This window comes from Moschus berezovskii, chromosome 11, assembly GCF_049115385.1.
Source record: "Moschus berezovskii isolate FMDL1 chromosome 11, NW_MosBer_1.0, whole genome shotgun sequence".
NCBI classification, from domain to species: Eukaryota; Metazoa; Chordata; class Mammalia; order Artiodactyla; family Moschidae; genus Moschus; species Moschus berezovskii.
Genome location: NC_142470.1, coordinates 15,436,370 through 15,456,747, shown reverse-complemented (window position 1 = coordinate 15,456,747; position 20,378 = coordinate 15,436,370).

Sequence of the window (20,378 nt, the reverse complement as noted above, 5' to 3'; positions counted from 1 at the left end):
TCTGCACTAAGATCACACTTTCTCACAGTGCTTCCTCTCTCCATTTGGGGGTAATTGTATTAGTTGTTGTGAAATTCACCATAACGGTCTACATGGAGATCGATTTTATGGAAAACATAACAATCGTAAAACCATGAAGAATAGATTTGGGCAAAGCATCCTCAAGATAAGATTCTGTGTTCCCTCAATCTCTCCTCTAATTTTCTTGATGGCATGTCTAAAATGATAAGCAGGGAAACTTAGCAGCACTGGATTTGCCTCAGCTGTGGAAAAATAAGTATCTAATTATGAGATTGTCACAGATATGTTGTTGTTGCTGTTATTGTTAAAGTTAAAAGAAATAGGTGAGAAACCAAGAATACAAACTAACTAGTGAGAAACACAGATAACTAGCTTTGCATATCTGGTATAATTCCACTTTATAATAGTGTACAATTTTTTTTCTATATTGTTAGATGTAACTAACCAATATTTTGTTGAAGATTTTTGCATCAAAGTTCATGGAATATATTGTTCTATTGTTCTTCCTTTCAATGTCTTTATCTGGTTTTGTTATTACTATTAAGGTTTTGCTGGCTTCATACACTGAGTTGGAATAGTGTACCCTCTGCTTCTGTTGCTAAGAGTATTAATAGAATTGAATTGTATCAAGTACTCAATGAAACTAGGAGGGGAAATATGAGGAACTAGTTTTAAATGCCTCTTTCTTTGCATTTTGACATGGCTCTATTGATTGCTTTTAAGCTCATTGATACATTGTTTTTGCTTAGATATGTCCAGTCTGCTATTAAAGCCATCAAAAACATTCTTCGTTTCTACTACAGCATTATTTATTTGTAGAATGTCCTCTTGAGTTTTTCTTAGAATTTCTATTTCTATGGTTACATTCCTATCTTTTCTCTCATGAGCCCTTTGTATATTAATAATTAATGATATGCTGTGTATTCCATCATATCCCAACTCTTTGTGGCCCCATGGGCTGTAGCCACCAGGCTCCTCTGTCCATAGGATTTTCCAGGCAAGAATACTAGAGTGGGTTGCCATGCCCTCCTCAGGGGATCTTCCAGACCCAGGTGTCAAACCCACATCTCCTGCATTGGCAGTTGGACTCTACCACTGAGCCACCTGGGAAGCCAATATTAATGATAGGTATTTTAAATTTCCTATGGGATAATTCTAAAATCCAAGACAAATGCTGATGCTTGTCTTGTCTCTTCTGACTGCTTTTCTTTGTATTTTTACCATGACCTGCATTTTTTGTCATTGTTGTTCTAAAGAAAGCATGCTACATCAAGTAATAGAAACTGAGGTAAATAGACTTTCAGTGTGAGGTTTTGCTAATCTGGCTTGGAGTTGGCTGTGTTTTAATGTCTGCTGTATGTGTAGGTGCCAAGGCTTCAAAATCACTAGTTTTGCAACTTTTTCAGTTAACATTCAGTTATTACGTTGGAGCCCCGTTGCTGTGGTTTTAATGCTCCAGAGAGGGGACATGTTCTTTGACCCTACAAACTTGAAAACCTCATGATTACATTTCAGAGTTTTAGTGTGACTGAGTCCCTGGGCCTTGCTCTTCAAAGATGTTTCTTAGGTCCCTCCTCCCCTAGGTTAGCTGAAATGGGAAATCTAGAAGGGTCTGGAATTGGTGACATGCCCCTTCCCAGGTGGGAGAGTCTCTGATAAAGTTTTTCCCTGGCAAGTAGGTCTTTGTTATGGAGAATCCTCTGGTTCCCTGCCCTAGAGCCAGCACTGGGCCATTCTCTGGTCCTACCCAGGAGAAACTGGCAAAGTTCCTGTGGGTAAAATCCATGAAGTGTAGGGACCCCCCACAACAGCAGCTCCCCACAGGTTCTTACCCTCACGCTCATCCAGCTCAGCCCTCAGCAGTTCATAGAAACTGCTGTTACGTGTTCTTACAGCTTGTGGCTCCAGCAACTTCTGCTCCAGGTGGGCTGATCTTGGCTGTGATGGTCTGTGTTCACCTGTCCCTCCAGACTTCAGAGTGGCAGCTTACCCTGAAACCTCAGTTCTCCAAAGGGTCCAAGAAAAGTTATCGATTTTCAGTTTGTTCAGCTTTTATCTTACTGTGAGGATGGAAGTGATAACTTCCAAACTCTTCTTCTGTTTTGTTTTAGTATATCCCAAGGTTTACCAACAAGAAAAATTTTCAAATTAGCTTAAAAGATGATTGTGACAATTAAAAAGAATTAAATGACAACTTGAATACAGTTGTTGTTGTTGTTGTTTTCCTGTCAAGGGTCATTAATGTATATTTGCAAATTATTATTAATGGTGCTATGTTATCTCCCATTTAAAGAAATACATTTAGATCATTGTCTAAAAATATACTAGTGATAACACAGAAAAGGAAAACCAAATCCAGAGCAAGTTATGCCATGTCTCTGCAAGATTCATGCCTTGGGTCCTTAGATAGTGATAATCCATGATGTCCCGGGAACGTCTGACTGTGCATTTTGTTAAACTTATTCTCATTTGATCCTTTAAGAATGCCATGATAGGTTATTATGATTATTTTCTTTTTATAGATGTAAACTTTAAAACAAAGTTATGTAATCTGACCAAGACCCTGCAGTTTATATGAGATGGAGTCAGTATTTAAATACCTATGCATTATTTTATCCTTCGAGCCGCTCTGGGAAAGTAGGGTATTATCAATCCATTTTATTTTCATTCATTCCAGTTCAAATCAGTTAAATACTGCTATTCAATTAGAAACTATTAGGTATTATGTGTAGAAGGAAACGGCAACCCACTGCAGTGTTCTTGCCTAGAGAATCCCAGGGATGGGAGAGCCAGGTGGGCTGCCGTCTATGGGGTCGCAGAGTCGGACATGACTGAAGCGACTTAGCAGCAGCAGCAGCAGGTATTATGTGTGATAGATACTGGAAATAACGAGATGATTAAAAATTCTCTTTGACCTCAGGAGACCCCAAGTGGAAGGGGAGACTGCCATTGTTGATATCTTTCAACCTCTTGCTCTGGATGCAAAACTAAGGGTCACAAACAATTATAACTGAGAGAGCAAGTAAACTAAGTCTTGAAGGATAAATATCAGTTCTTCCACACACTCAGGATAGAAGCTGACAGGATGTCACAAACAGCAGAGAAAGAACGTCAGCAAAGACAGAGAATCGTAATGCATGGCAGGCCAGTGTTCTGGGAACTCAGGGGGTTTGGCAAGACAAAAAGCTGGGGATGGGTAAGAAGCAGGGGAGAAACTGATAACAAAAACCAGAAAGGGATATATCATTTACCGTTTTAAGTATCAGGCACTTGGGTTCAGAGAGTTTGACAAAGCCTTGTGTAATTGTATCAAATCTGAGTTTTTGAAGCCTTTGCTTTGCTTTTGTGCTCCGTTTCTCAGTCATGCCTGGCTCTTCGCAACACAGACTGTAGCCCACCACGCTCCTCTGTCTATGGGACTCTCCAGGCAAGGATACTGGAGTGGGTTGCCATTTCCTCCTCCAGGGATCTTCCCGACTCAGGGATCAAACCTGTGTCTCTTGCATCACCTGCATTAGCAGGCAGACTCTTTACCTTTTCTACGACCTCCTTTAAGAAGAGGAGAGAAGACCACCTGAAGACACAGAGGACTTCCCTGGTGGTACAGTTGCGAAGACTCTGCCTACCATTCTCTGAAATACAGATGCAAAACTGAAGATAAAAAAGATAAAGTGAAATTCAAGTTTACACTGTAAATTTCTAGACGGTGCCTGTGTATAAGTCTAGGACTAGACAACCAGGTATCAACAGGCTTATTTAGTGGTCAATTCTTCGTGATATTTCTTCCACTTTGTATAAAACTGTTAGTGTATTTTGCATTTTAATGGAATCTTTCCTATTTGAAAAACATCAAGATCACATTATAATAAAGCCTGTGCACAGAGAATTTTAAAACTATTTAGTTGTAAAAATCTGCAAACTGAATCAAAAGGTCTATTATCCTCAAAAGAATTAAGACAGTTGAGTGATTAATGATCAGATATGTGTTTATGAAGATTTGAGATTTTGAAGAGAAACTCGAATAATTATCACTATTGTTTTTGCTCTAAATTAGATTTCTACTCATGTTATTATCATAAGCACAAGTTCTGGCAGCTGCACTTATAAAATCTTTGAGGAAAACATATTAATGGCTTCATGTTTTTCTTAGCTAATAGAACTATTACTATTCAGTCACAAACATTACTGATATATTAATAAAAAGAGATATAGTAAAATAGATGAGCAGGAACACTTTGAGATGAATATCTAATGACTTCAAAATTTCATAGCTCTGCTCTCTCATTTATATTACACCCTCCAGTATGAGAATGTTGGGAAAAATTTTGGTAAGATTAAAAAAGCTGGTCTCTAGTGTCAATGTTATATATGAACCCTTAATATTGTTATCTAATCATTCACTGAAAATTGAAATAGGTAGCCATCCTTACCTTCAAAATATCTCTAACTTAAGCCTCAAGCTCCAATAGTTTGGACACCTGAAGTGAAGAACTGACTCACTGGAAAAAACCCTGATGCTGGGAAAGATTTAGATAGGAGGAGAAGTGGACGACAGAGGATGAGATAGTTGGATGTATCACCAACTCAATGGACTTGAGTTTGAGCAAACTCCAGGAGACAGTGAAGGACAGGGAAGCCTGGCATGCTGCAGTCCATGGGATTGCAAAAAGTTAGACTTGACTTAGTGACTGAACAACAATGAACAATTGTTATTTTAAATGTACTTTTAACCATAAGATTGATGCTATATTTGAGATGAACTGAAGTTTGAAGATTGGAATTCTGCAGTGTCATTTTTTTTTTCTTTACAACTAAAAATATTGCTGGCACTAAGGTGAGTTAAGAGTACAGCCAATGCCTAGAAGCATACTGTCTGAGACCAGAATTCGCTCTGCCTCGGACAGGGCTTGTGTCTTTACTGAACCTCACTGCATTTCAGCTCTCTTGTCTGTAAAACAGGGGCAACGACAGAAACTATATTTTGGAGCTGTGGTGAGGAAATTATTTAGAGCAGCACCTGATTTTCCTTCCAAGCTCAATATGTGTTACTATTGTTTCTGTTATTATTTTATTATTCAGTTAGTGATATTGAGATGAATAGGTTATTGGCAGTTTTACTGGGGTGGTTCTCAACTGGGGTTGTTCTTATACCTCAGGGGACCCTGGAGACGTATTTGGTTGTCACAGCTGAAATGATGGGGTGGTGCTGGCAGAAGGTGGACAGAGGCCAGGGATGCAACAGCCCCCAGGACTGCCCCCTACAGAAGAGAATTATCTAGCCCACAGCTGTCAATCATGATGAAGCCGAGGAAGGCTGCTTCATCGTAAGCTTCAGCCCTAGGCGTCATCCCTGAAGAGTAAATGTCACAATCTTTAAATCCTCACTGTTGATCACAAGGGATGCGTTTCATTCCTTTCTTTAGTCATTGATTTCCTCCTTTAAAACAGACACTATTAAACCAGACATCATACCATCTCCTGCAGCTTGAAAGATCAATTCAACAAACTTTGCCCTTAATCAACGAATGTGACGTCATACAAGGAGACCAATAACGACGAGGCATTGAGACAGGTCAGTCGTGATTACAGGGCTATTGCTCTTGATGAGAAGGACACAAAGATGGGGCTGAGAGACAGAATGGAGCCAGGTCGTGCATGGTTCCGCTGCCTCTAAGAGTCTGCACACGTGGCTTTCTGGGCCAGGGGAAACAGATCTGAAAGATGCTGAGCAAGGATTAACTTGAAAATATGTGTGTTTTAGAAGGTTTTTCTAGTGGGAGTACATACGAAGGATGAAAAAGGGAAGAGGGAGAAATAGAAATTAAACATGATGCAAACGTGGAGGCTAATGACGGTGAATCGCTAACCGATGATGGGGTAACGGGAAGAGAGGGAGCGTAGCCGGGCTTGCATTAATTCTTGGTGATGGAGCAGATGCAGAGGAGGAGTTGTAAGAATTCTGGGTCCCCATGTGGGAGACCGAATCTGTAGAAACAAGGGTCTCTGTGGAAAGGAAAGAGGCTGAGGAGAAAGTTCAGTGTGTTCAGTTTGGAGGGAGGGAGGTGTGGTCAGTGCCTGATGGTTACAGAATTCAGGAGAGGAACCATTCGAACGAAGCACGAAGAATAGAAAAATCACCAATAGGCAAATTCAGTTACTGGGAGGGGGCGGCAGCCAATGCAATAAAAGCTTCAGTCTCATTAGGTTATGGTCTGGTTGCCTTGGGTTTGATCTTGTTAGAAATTTGATGTCCTTTAGGGTTTGATAAATGAGTCTGCAAAGCACACGCGAGAGGAGTCTGGTAGGGATAGTATGAATATCTTTACTATACTCTCATGTTCTGAATCCACAATTCACAGGCATCTTTTTTATCTCTTTCACTTAAGGTATTTTCCACAATTATTGCTCATTAATAAGCAATAATAATATTGTTCATTGATAAGTATTTATTGCTCATTAATAAGGAGAAGGGGACAACAGAGGATGAGAATGGTTGGATGGCATCACCTACTCAATGGACATGAGTCTGAATAAATGCCAGGAGATAGTGAAGGACAGGGAAGCCTGGCATACTGCAGCCCCTGGGGTCACAAAGAGTTGAACACGACTTAGCGACTGAACAAAAACCAAAAATTGCTCATTAACTATTTGTTGAATAAATAACTAAATGACTTAACATAGAAAAATTACTTTCCTCAAGACTGACTTGCTCAGGCTTAAATTACATGCATATTTGTACACACACATGTATATGTGCATACACGTTTATATATATATATTTATGTACATATGTACAGGCACACGTACAGAGACTACCTTTCTTGAGATAATGTTCAATCCATAAGAACGTGTGCTGGGTCAACTCTTGTGAAGTGAAATGATGTGTATCTTTAAAGTCCAAGATATAGTGAAAGAGTCCTGCATATTATATTAAATAATATGTCCCTTTATGGCAACCCACTCCAGTATTCCTGCCTGGAGAATCCCATGGACAGAGAAGCCTGATAGGCTACAGTCCACGGGGTCGCAAAGAGTCAGACAGGACAGAGCAAATGCACTTTCACTTTCACTTTGGTTACGTACAGTTATACAAAACAGGGGAAAGGGAAGCATAGTTAGCCTGGCCCTCAATCAGTGCACTGAGGAATAGTTAACTTAAGGGAAGGCATGGTAACTCCTTAAGGGAGAACTGAGGCTCAGACCCCAGGGGAGAGTTCAGCACACCTCCTGAATCCCGGAAATGCATTAGCCCTTCAGACAGAGGCCTGAGGGCTGTGTCTTCAGGCAGGTGTCTGCTCTCCAGGAAGCCTATGCCTGTAAGTATTTAAGAGTATGCTTGGCAGAAGAAGGGTATCCCAAAGTGTCTGAGGCCCGAGAAGAATGTGCAGATCACGTTATGTGTCGAGAACATTCTAAATGCAGTTTGGCATGTGTGCAAGTTAAGTCACTCAGTCATGCCTGACCTCGTGGGCTGGCTGCCGCCCGCTAGGTTCCTCTGTCCACGGGATTCTCCAGGCAAGAATACTGGAATGGCTTACCATTTCCTTCTCCAGGGGATCCTCACGACCCAGGGACCAGACCGGCGCCTGCTTTGGCATAAGATAAAATAACAGCTCAGGGCTATTTAGTATTTGACCAAGAGGTTTCAAAGACAAATGTATTTTTTGGTGTGGATTCTTGGAACAACTTTTCACCTTCTGATTTGAAGGATTTCAGAATAAGAGAGCCCCCTCCCACCCCCCCGCACCTTTTCCGAGCCAGGCTTCACTGCTGAGAGGTGCTGGTCACTGGTTCTCGAGCTGAGATTCTGTCACTCCACAGCTTCACCGGACACTGTGTTTCCCTAATTCTGAGGTTCACATTCATTCAAGGGTCCCCTCTTCTTTCTCATAAAGGAGCTGTTTTAGGGGACCAGACTCTCCTGTGTGGATGGCTGAGACGTTCATGGAGAGGGATTCCTGTCTGGCTCCCCTCTACTTTGCTCTGCTATTCAGTTCAGTTCAGTTCAGTCGCTCAGTCATGTCCAGCTCTTTGAGACTTCATGAACTGCAGCATGCCAGGCCTCCCAGTCCATCGCCAACTCCCGGAGATTACTCAAACTCATGTCCATTGAGTCTGTGATGCCATCCAACCAGCTCATCCTCTGTCATCCACTTCTCCTCCTGCCTTCAATCTTCTATTTTCCAGCATCACGGTCTTTTAAAATGAGTTAGTTCTTCAAATCAGATGGCCAAAAGATTGGAGTTTCAGCTTCAGCATCAGTCTTACCAATGAATATCCAGGACTGATCTCCTTTAGGATGAACTGGTTGGATCTCCTTGCTGTCCAGGGGACTCTCAAGAGTCTCCTCCAACACCACAGTTCAAAAGCATCAGTTCTTTGGCACTCAGCTTTCTTTATAGTCCAACTGTCACATCCATATGTGACTAGTAGAAAAAACCATAGTTTTGAACTAGATGGACCTTTGTTGGCAAAGTACTGTCTCTGCTTTTTAATATGCTGTCTAGGTTGGTCATAGCTTTTGTTCCAAGGAGCAAGTGTCCTTTAATTTCATGGCTGCAGTCACCGTCTGTAGTGATTTTGGAGCCCCAAATATAAAGCCTCTCACTGTTTCCATTGTTCCCCCATCTATTTGCCATGAAGTGATGGGACCGGATGACTTGATCCTAGTTTTCTGAGTACTGAGTTATAATCCAGCTTTTTCACTCTCCTGCTCTATTGTTATCCCCCTATAATTAGGTGGCTCATTTGCTTACTTAACAGTCATCTTGAATTCAGGGTGTAAAGCCTGTGCAAACACCCTTGCTTCCAGGCCTGGGACTTCTCTGGGCAGCTGCCTCGGGCTCTTCTTCCAATTGTCCCACCTTAGGGGAGAGCCACCGAACTCATGACACCGTGCCTGTGATGAGGTACGTCCAGCAAGTGAACCAAAAACGAAATGTCTGGTTATTTCCCAGTGACGGTTTAGGGAGTGTCCTGGTTGGGAGGCCATGTTCGGGGCCTGGCTCCACCACTCAGCATTGATGAAACTGGGACAAGTCTCAGCGAACCTCTGAGTCCCTGCTTCTCATCTGTGAGAGAGGATGATAATTCTTGTCCCACATCCTTAGAGAGTTACGAGGACCATCGACGGGGGTTGTGCTGTGTGGACCCCAGGCCCGGCCCTTGCTGTCAGGAAAGGTGGGGTGCTCTGGAGCCAAACCCCAGCTCTGCCTGCCCACTGAGGCTGGTTGTGGTGTCTCTCTCTGCCCCAGGTGATTTTGGGGGAACAGGGTGATTTCAGGGCATTGTCTATGCTACGCTTTTTAAGAATAAATTGTAGTAAAATGTATTTAGCCTATCAGTTCAGTTCAGTTCAGTTGCTCATAATGTTGTGTTAATATCCTCTGTACAGCAAAGTGACTCAGTTATACACTTATATATAATTACTTTTCAAATCATTTTCCATAGGTTTGTCACAGCATGTCAGTAGCTCCCTGTCCGAGATAGTAGGACCTTGTGGTTTTTCCATCCTAAGATATGTTACACTTTGATTTCACTGCAGAGTAAACTCTCAGTGAGTGAAGGACTCTGGTTGGCACCCAGGCTGCATCTGAAAGCAAAGACAGGGTCACTGTCCTCGTAGCCAGTTTGGACCCGACTTGGAGAAATCGTGGCAATGGCAAAACAACCTCTGTCTTTGTGTCTTCTCCCTTGGGCCTCCGCGGCCTCTCTCCAGGCTCCCTCTGCCTGGTTCAGCCTTTGGTGCAGACGGCCCTTCGCTGAGACCCTGGGTCTCCGGGGAGGGCCTGGGAGGAGGGGAAGTGCTCACTCTGCACAAATTCAGTCTTTGGTTGAAACTGGAGAAGAATGATCCCTCAGACCTCCCAGGTGGCTCAGTGGTGAAGAGCCCACCTGCCAAGCAGGAGATGTGGTTTCTATCCCTGGGTCGGAAAGATCCTCTGGGGAAGGAAATGGCTACCCACTCCAGTATTCCCTGGAGAATCCCGTGGACAGAGGAGCCTGGTGGGCTAGTCTGTGGGATCTCAAAGAGATGGACACGACTAAAGTTACTAAGCACACATGCACACACTTACTCATGCACACACTCACACACACACTCACGCACACACTCACTCAGGCACGCACTTAAGATCCTTTGGAACACCTCCATGTTATGGAGGTGAAGTTGCAAAGTTAGGACTTCATTTACGACAGAATTTACAAAGGAAATGGACACCACCACTTTCTTGACCCACTGGACACAGTGTCTAGGTCTCATTAGCAGATGTTTGTCCTTTCGGGGAACATGGACAGGCTGTACCTTTCCAACTTCTTGGGTTTATTATTGTTATTACAGACAAGCCAAACAGTCAGCTTTGGGAATTAAGTCTCAGATTCCATTTGCAAAATAAAACGTTGTATCTATGTGAGGCCCTAGATTTTTCACTCTCACAGTGGTTGATGCCTGATCAGTTTCCTGGCATCCCTAAGGTACATATTCTACTCTTTGTAACTTTTGCACAGTCAGTGGCTAACAAGTGAACAGAAGGGGCTCCTGGAATCATGGTTGGACACCCCCTCGCTCAGGTCATGGAAGCCCTGAGACTGGCTGGAACTCCAGCCATGAAATTCTGCTTGCGATTTCAGTTTGATGTGTTTGCATAACTTTGTTGGAAGTTTTGTGTGTGTGTGTGTGTAATGATTTATCTCTCTGCATACCACATCCATGAGGTTGCAAAGAGTCAGACACGACTCGGCGACTGAATGCCAGCAACAGCACAGCCCTGTGTGCCCATATCCTCAAGAAGGAAAATGAATGAACTACATTTCCTGTTATCACTAAGATCTGCTCAAAGTTAAACTTACTTTAGGTATATAAACATTTTGGTTATATCATCCTCATTGATGAGAACCTAATATTTCACATAATTTTGTAAGTACCATGTTAAGTATTTGGTGGGAAAAGATTACAAATTTGCATTGTAAGATGTAGGATAAAAATTTATTACACACCAGCTACATATCTGTGTATATGTATGTGGTATACACATTCACATATATACATGTATGCTCTAATTATAGCTGTGCGTACATAAGCATACACATATACATATATCCTGTAACTATAACTGTTTCCATCTTTTCTGATTGCTTTATCATAATTCATGTGTTGGGAAAAGTCACGTCTATTTGAAAATATTTTAAATGCCTAATCTCAATGGCACCCCACTCCAGTACTCTTGCCTGGAAAATCCCATAGACAGAGGAGCCTGGTAGGCTGCATTCCATGGGATGGCAAAGAGTCAGACACGACTGAGCGACTTCACTTTCACTTTTATGCATTGGAGAAGGAAATGGCAACCCACTCCAGTGTCCTTGCCTGGAGAATCCCAGGGACGGGGGAGTCTGGTGGGCTGCCGTCTATGGGGTCGCACAGAGTCGGACACGACTGAAGTGACTTAGCAGCAGCAGCAGCATCGGTTAAGTTAATATAAATGCATCTGAACGGGGTTCAGGGCTTACACAGTTACACATGTGCACACTCCACGATTTTGCTGCACACACAGAACAAGTTCTGTAAGAACCCAGTTGTGTATTTTCACACATCATTTGTCCAAAAGCTCTGGAGAATGTTGTTTCTCGCAGAAGTGAATTTTTTGGATGATTGAACATTAGTATTTCAAGTACGAGCATTTAGTTTTAAATATCTGCCTGGGAACCCCCTGTGGTTTACTCCCTTGAGTTCTTAGGAGGATAACACAGAGCATGCTGACTAGTAAGAAGGTTTCTGTAGATTGAGTGCCGACTACAGGGCAGTCACTTTACACTTTATTATGTGAGACAATCTTTGAGACTCAGTAAACTGAGTGTTCTCATTCGTATTCAACTGCTGAGCAAAGTGGGATGCAGAGAACGTAAGTAACAAGGTTTAAGGCCATAAAACTTAGAGGGACAGATTTAGTATTCAAAGCAACGTCTTTCTCACTGAAAATTCTAATAATGATTTTCCAAAGCATCATCTCCCAATGAGTGAATTGTCACCCTAGGACCAGCGGTTCTCTGTGGGTTGTTACAGAGCAGAGTGGCCCAAGACCTGTCCCCTTATGAGCCTCCTGCTCTGCGTGTTTCTTTCAATGTGCTCTGCATTGTTTAATAAAAAAGTGAGTGTGATTTAAAAAAAAAAAATTGTAAAGCAAAGCATATTTGGTAACCAGAGGTATGTGTTGGCTTTTTCAAAATATATTTTGCGTCAGTTTCTGTTTTCATAGCAATGAAGCTGCTGGGAAGCCTGACTTTAAAGCAAGCAGGGTTGCCTATATTTGTGGAGCTATATCGTACTTGCTAGCCATATTGTTCTGAAAAGAGATATTTAGGAGGAGATGCAAATCGAGAATGACGTGGCAATCTCCACAGGCTATGCTAAACACTGCAGGTCAGTTTGAGTTCTCCCAAAATATGTTCCCTTAGCAGCTACTTCCCATTGTTTCAGAGCTTCAAGAAGGGAGATGTGTTAATAAAAACAACAGGCTCTCTCCCTCCATCTCTTACTTTAAGAGATGTGTACAAACCACTGCACATAATATAAAGGTTTTATCGATGTGTTTCTAAAACTGGTTTGGCTTCCTTTTTTTTCTTTGTGGTAAGAGTAGAAAACAAATCTCTAGTTTCTTTGTAGCATATAATTGTAACAAAAGAGTCAAAGAAAAGAAGGGGCTTTGAGAGAGAAAAGTCATTCCTTAAAGTTTGAGGATTTAGCTGATTATGAGGGAAAACGAGCTCAGGTTCAAAGGGTTGTTAGAAAAATCTAAGAGGCCCTGACAGCAAGGCGTCTGTGTTGCTTTTCATGCACAGACTTCAATGGGCAGTGTGGAATATGAAATAGGATTTAAGAGCTCACTGATAAGAAGGACACAGATCATTGCAAAACTCCCTTTAATTAAATGTGGAATTTGGGTGGAGGGTGACGGGTTTGAATAGTGGAGGGATTTGTAGGCCCAGCTTGGTGATGAGAAAGCTTCATCTTTTCTCCCAAGAAGCATTTTATTTTTTCCTAAAGAAACATGTTCAATTCTCAGATAATGTATTAAAATAACTTTTAAAAGACACGTATTTGTTCTTTTACATCTCTTTATTGTTACTAATTTCTTTTTTTTTTTTTTTTTATCAAAATATATTCTGACCAGAATAAAATTTTACAAATCGGTGGGAAAAAAAATACGGTCTACCCAGTTGCATGTATCTAAGTCCACACCCACATATGTTTGTTTTCATAGCCACCTCTGCAGGGAAACCTCACACTGCTTTTCAGACCAGTCAAGATCGGGACACTGAACTGGACAGCAGTTCTGAGGTTCCTGTTTTCTTGAACCCTCTTCAGAAGCACCACACTCTTCACCCCCTAGGCTCTGTGTTCCTGGGCCATCGCAGGGGACAGTGCACCTAGAACATTCGTACTGACTCCACAGTTCTGTCATTTCCAGAATGGCATATAGTTTGTATCATACAGTATGTAGCCTTTTCAGATTGGCTTCTTTCACTTAGTAACATGCATTTAAGTTTCCTACGTTTTCATGGCTCAAGAGCTCATTGCTTTTAAGAATTGAATGTTCAATTCTCTAGCTGTTGTTTCTCAGTTGCCAAGTCAAGTCTGACTCTTTGCAACCCCAAAGACTGAAGCATGCCAGTCCTTCACTGTCTCCCAGAGTTTGCTCAAAATCATGTCCATTGAGTCGAAAATGCCATCCAACCATCTCATCCTCTGTAGCCTCCTTTTCCTCCTGCCCTCAATCTTTCCCAGCATCAGGGTCATTGATTTTGAGACTAATATAAGAACCTCTTCTTCTTGGGTTCCACCTAGCTTTTTTTTGGCTTGTTTTTTCCTCATCAGTTAATAATTTTCTGAAAGTGTGATTCTTTCACATCAATGATTCAGGAGATATAGTATTTATGTTCATGAAGTAAAGAATTTACTCTCCACTGTTCTTTGTCCCTTCCAGCTACTGGTTTTTCCAGGAAGTAGAACTCCAGGGATAAATATTTACCATCTTATTGATAAGACTTAAGCATTTATTTGCATCTGAAAACATTGCAGTATGTTGAAACTGAGCACCTGTGATGACTCAGCAGCACTTTAGGTCAAGAAGGATGCTGGATGCTCCAGGAGCTTCCTGAGTTCTGCTTGATTCTATGTAGGGACTTTCTGGAGCTTCCACTTGACTTTATTTTTGTAAACCAGTCAGCTGCTCTAATTAAAGAACTTTGAAAACAAATCTTAGAAAACAAATTCGATAAGAAATCAATATGGAAAAAATATTGTATCTCCAACATCTTTGAAAATTCCTTTAGAATTTCTTAATGTTTATCTTTGTAAGTTTCAACCTCAAAAACACTGGTAACTAAATTCATTAATCTATTGCTTTTGAATATTTTAAACTATAAGATATCTTTAAACTATAAGAGTGTGTGTTTAGTCACTCAGTTGTGTCCAACTCTTTGTGACTCTTTGGACTACAGCCCTCCAGGCTCCACTGGCTTTGGGATTATCCACAGGAATAAGGGAGTGGGTTACCATGCCCTCTTCAAGGGGATCTTTCCAAGCCAGGGAATGAACCTGCATCTCCTGTGTCTTATGCATTGCAAGTGAATTCTTTACCCACTGAGCCATCAGGGAAGTCCTATAAAACACATCAGTTCAGTTCAGTTCAGTTCAGTCGCTCAGTCGTGTCCGACTCTTGGCGACCCCATGAATCACAGCACGCCAGGCCTCCCTGTCCATCACAAACTCCCAGAGTTCACTCAAACTCATGTCCATAGAGTCGGTGATGCCATCCAACCATCTCATTCTCGGTCGTCCCCTTCTCCTCCCGCCCCCAACCTTTCCCAGCATCAGAGTCTTTTCCAGTGAGTCAGCTTGTCGCATGAGGTGGCCAAAGTATTGGAGTTTCAGCTTTAGCATCAGTCCTTCCAATGAACACCCAGGATTGATCTCCTTTAGAATGGACTGGTTGGATCTCCTTGCAGTCCAAGGGACTCACAAGAGTCTTCTCCAGCACCACAGTTCAAAAGCATCAATTCTTCAGTGCTCATCTTTCTTCACAGTCCAACTCTCACATCTATACATGACCACGGGAAAAACCATAGCCTTGCCTAGACGGACCTTGGTTGGGAAAGTAATGTCTCTGCTTTTTAATGTAGTATCAAGGTTGGTCATTACTTTCCTTCCAAGGAGTAAGCGTCTTTTAATTTCATGGCTGCAATCAGCATCTGCAGTGATTTTGGAGCCCAAAAAAATAAAGTCTGACACTGTCTCCACTGTTTTTCCATCTATTTCCCATGAAATGATGGGACCAGATGCCATGATCTTTGTTTTCTGAATGTTGAGCTTCAAGCCAACCTTTTCACTCTCCTCTTTCACTTTCATCAAGAGGCTTTTGATTTCCTCTTCACTTTCTGCCATAAGGGTGGTGTCATCTGCATATCTGAGGTTATTGATATTTCTCCTGGCAATCTTGATTCCAGCTTGTGCTTCTTCCAGCCCAGCGTTCCTCATGATGTACTCTGCATATAAGTTAAATAAGCAGGGTGACAATATACAACCTTGACGTACTCCTTTTCCTATTTGGAACCAGTCTGTTGTTCCATGTACAGTTCTGACTGTTGCTTCCTGACCTGCATACAGGTTTCTCAAGAGGCAGGTCAGGTGGTCTGGGATTCCCATCTCTTTCAGAATGTTCCACACTTTATTGTGATCCACACAGTCAAAGGCTTTGGTGTAGTCAATAAAGCAGAAATAAATGTTTTTCTGAAACTCTCTCAATTTCTCCATGATCCAGCGGATGTTGGCAATTTGATCTCTGGTGCCTCTGCCTTTTCTAAAATAGCATAGTTTTAATTATGCATGGATTCTATAAGCCTGTTTTGTGTGTGTCCTTCCACTAAATTTTGTGTCATTCTAAAGGCTTGTTTACTATTAAGTAGAACTGTTATAGTGTCTTAATTTTCCTATTAAGCCTTTGACTGTGTGGATCACAATAAACTGTGGAAAATTCTGAAAGAGATGGGAATACCAGACCACCTGACCTGCCTCTTAAAAAACCTGTATGCAAGATAGGAAGCAACAGTTAGAACTGGACATGGAACAATGGACTGTTTCCAAAGAGGAAAAGGAGTACGTCAAGGTTGTATATTGTCACCCTGCTTATTTAACTTATATGCAGAGTACATCATGAGCAACCCTGGGCTGAAAGAACCACAAGCTGGAATCAAGATTGCCAGGAGAAATATCAATAACCTCAGATATGCAGATGACACCACCCTTATGGCAGAAAGTGAAGAGAAACTAAAACGCCTGTTGATGAAAGTGATAAAGGAGAGTGAAAAAGTTGGCTTGACGCTCAACATTCAGAAAACAAAGATCATGGCATCCAGTCCCATCACTTCATGGGAAATAGATGGGGAAACAGTGTCAGACTTTATTGTTTGGGGCTCAAAATCACAGCAGATGCTGATTGCAGCCATGAAATTAAAAGACACTTACTCCTTGGAAGGAAAGTTATGACCAACCTAGATAGCATATTAAAAAGCAGAGACATTACTTTGCCAACAAAGGTCCGTCTAGTCAAGGCTATGGTTTTTCCAGTGGTCATGGATGGATGTGAGATTTGAACTGTGAAGAAAGATGAGCACTGAAGAATTGATGCTTTTGAACTGTGGTGCTGGAGAAGACTCTTGCGAGTCCCTTGGACTGCAAGGAGATCCAACCAGTCCATTCTAAAGGAGATCAATCCTGGGTGTTCATTGGAAGGACTGATGCTAAAGCTGAAACTGCAATACTTTGGCCACCTCATGAGACAAGTTGACTCACTGGAAAAGACTCTGATGCTGGGAGTAATTGGGGGCAGGAGGAGAAGGGGACGACAGAGAATGAGATGGCTGGATGGAATCACCGACTCGATGGAGGTGAGTTTGAGTGAACTCCGGGAGTTGGTGATGGACAGGGAGGCCTGGCGTGTTGTGATTCATGGGGTCGCAAAGAGTCGGACACGACTGAGAGACTGAACTGAACTGAACTGAATTTTCCTATTTGCATGACTACAGATAAAATACTTTAATATGATCTTTACATACCCAGATGCTGCAATCAGAGAAACCTTTGTTATTCTGTCATCCATTGTTATTCTGTTTCTATTGGGAAGCTACCAAGTTATTTGATTTCTTTTTGTTTCAGTTTTCTCATCCTAAAATGGGTTTTAGTTATTCTAACAGGACATGTATGGCGCTCACAGGATTGTTTTGCAAATAAATGAGGTGATGCTTCTGCCACATTTTGCACAGTATCTGGCAAACAATTCTGTCTTTTAAAAAATATCTCATCATCATCATCTTTGAACATTCTTTAATTTTGTGGTTTAGGTGAATCAGTTTTACTATTTACTGTAACTACTTTCCAAATAAAGTTTCAAAAATTTGACTCAGTTTTCATTTTGGTAAAATGTTTTTGTTGAAGACAGTATCAGAGGTGGAGCCAAAATTGGGCCAGTGATATTTGAATATTTTTTAGATGCTTTAAACTTGGGTGCAGCATGAAAGATTATTGGATTGAGCTGGGTTATAACTGTAGCTCTCTTTGGGGTAGTCTTGCTGTCCATTTGATCTCTGGATGTTGACATAAATGTGCACTGTCTATAAAACATGGTTGACAGACACAAGAAGGAACAAGAGCCTCCTTGAACAGCTTCTATTTTGATTTAATTACTTTTGTATGAGAAAGTAAGTTTATCCTTAATAACTGATGATGCAAAATGTCATTCTCATTTTGCTATGAATTCTTTCAGTTTCTACCCATTATATGCTGTTCAACAATGAGTAAGATCATTGTTCAATATTTTCATTCATTCTTAGTCATGAAAGAGCTGCTCTAATCATTTAAATATTATGGTTCTTAGAGAGCCCAAGGTTTCACATTTCTGGAATGACCTGTGGCAGAGCTGTTTAAGCAAGTTTGAAAAAGTCGGAGTGTATCATTTAAATGCGCTGGGCTGAAAAAAAGAGCTGTGTGTGTATGTGTGTATTCTCAGTCATGTCTGACTCTTTGCGACCCCATGGACTGTAGCCCATCAGGCTCCTCTGTCCATGGGATTTCTCAGGCGAGTATACTGGAGTAGATTGCCCTTTCCTCCTCCAAGGGATCTTCCTAATCCAGGGATTGGCCTTGTATCTCTTTCATTTCCTGCTTTGGCAGTCAGATTCTTTAGCACTAGTGCCACCTGGGAAGCCTGAAGAAATGAGCTAATTAGGAAATAAACACATATAGTAGTAATAGCTGGTGCAAACTAATTTACCTACTTTCTGAGTATCTTTACACACAGACAAACACACACACACACGTAGGTACCTTTGTTCACCTTTCCCATGGCAGTCCCACCTGGCTCCTTCTTAGGAGGAAAGAGGTACGTGAAAGGTTCCACATCTCCCTATGGAGACAGGTTCCTCCACATCGGCTTCCTTGACATTTCCTCCATCCTTTCAAACCCGTGGGATGCCTGGGCTCCTGGGTCTATAAGGTTCATAAGAATGAAGTGAAACTGGTCTCCTTCGTGTCTCCATGAGGTAGCCCAACTCTGTAAACATTGTGACAGTCAGCAGACATGCACAATGTTTCACAGCGTTATTTAATGAACTGAATTCACTATTGTCTGTAACAAAATGGTGCCTCAAACTCACAGAAATGGATGGAAAACTTTGCAGACACTCAATTTTACCCTTTGATATGAAACAGTGTGTCCTTCTATTGTCCTCTGATCCTGTCAATTCAGACACTGGATAGTCCAGCCACCAGTGATTTCCTGGAGGCTTCTGGGTGTCCTGTGGCTTTTAAGTACTGTTCAAGTGCAATGTTTCTATTTACAAAACCCTTTTCACCCTTTGAAAATATTTTATCAATGCCAATTCTGTAGGACTGTCCATGAGAAATGTGTGTGTAGAGTGTGGCCATAAACTAACACATTTTGGCTCAAGAAACACTCAGAAGTTGTGTGATATGTATCAAAAAGATCCATCCCTTCAAAGTGATCATCTTGGGGTAAAGATTATATATGTATATATTTCAGTTGACATTTATCAAGATATCTTTAATTATTTCCTTTGAGTATCACCTCAGGAAATTGAGAGTCATGTTAGAATTCCAGCTCCACCTCTTAGTCAATAGGGGAAAGTTACATACATTTCTTGAGCTACAGAAATTCATCCATCAAACAGGATTTCATTCTAAGGATGATGGCAGGAGAGGTACACAGTTACCTAGGTGCTAAAATAAAGACAGAATAAAAGGAAGGAAAGATGGAAAAGGGGTAGAAGAGGAAGAAAAGAATAAAAAATCAGTTCCCTGAGACAAGTGTTTCAGGATCCCTGTGCCTTCCTTTCTGGGAAGGACACATTTTATCTCCTACACAGGAGAATGAGGCATTCTTTGAGATAGGACAAGTTATCCCTCCTCTAAAATCAAATGATGCATGTTTCCTTACTTTATGAGATGTTTTAGCTGGTATACACAGGCTTCTACAAATCCCTCTTAAAATGTTGTCATTTGCTGCCACTGGTTTCTTCATGAAGGTTAGCAGATAATAAATGGACAAGTTGCAAATGAATAGTAATATTACAGTATGAAGATATTATTTTAATTTTTTACTCTGATTTAAAAATGTATTGTGGTTGTTTATATGTTTTATATTTTCTGCTAGCAAGACTTTTTGTTTGAGTGGTGGAATGAAATGTATCCAAATGTCAACTTAAAAAGAATGCCCAACATGAGAGTTGCAAGTTAAGTTTTACTTGGGGCAAAAGGAAGACTGCAGCCTGGGAGACAGCACCTCAGATAGCCCTGAGAAACTGCTCCAAAGAGACAGTGGGGAAGGTCAGTATATATGTGATTTTGGTGAAGAGGGATACATGCAATCAAGCACATATTTTTCCAGAAGGTTTCTGCTAGTCACAAGGAACAGTTATCACCATGAAGAATTTTAGTGCTTTTCTAGATATGGGGAGATACAAGAATTGGGCTCATAAAATCAGCTCCTGAAAATATCTAATGGTCTGAAGACCTGTCCTGTCAGTTTTTCCCTTGAGCACAGAACACCTCATTTCTGCTGTACATCGTGGACTCCTTCCAGGTTTGTTGAAGGTCAGCAGCTGCAGAAGCACGTGATTTAATCCTTGTAGAGGTAGATAGGAAGTACTCATGACAAGTGACAATTTGTAGTTCACATGAGTATCATATAATTTCACAAAAAAGCTTCACTTCCCCTCAAACAAGGAGTTTAAATGCTCTTTAGGAATTCAGAAGCTCAGGGACATGCACATGTGAAGGGTCAGGCAGT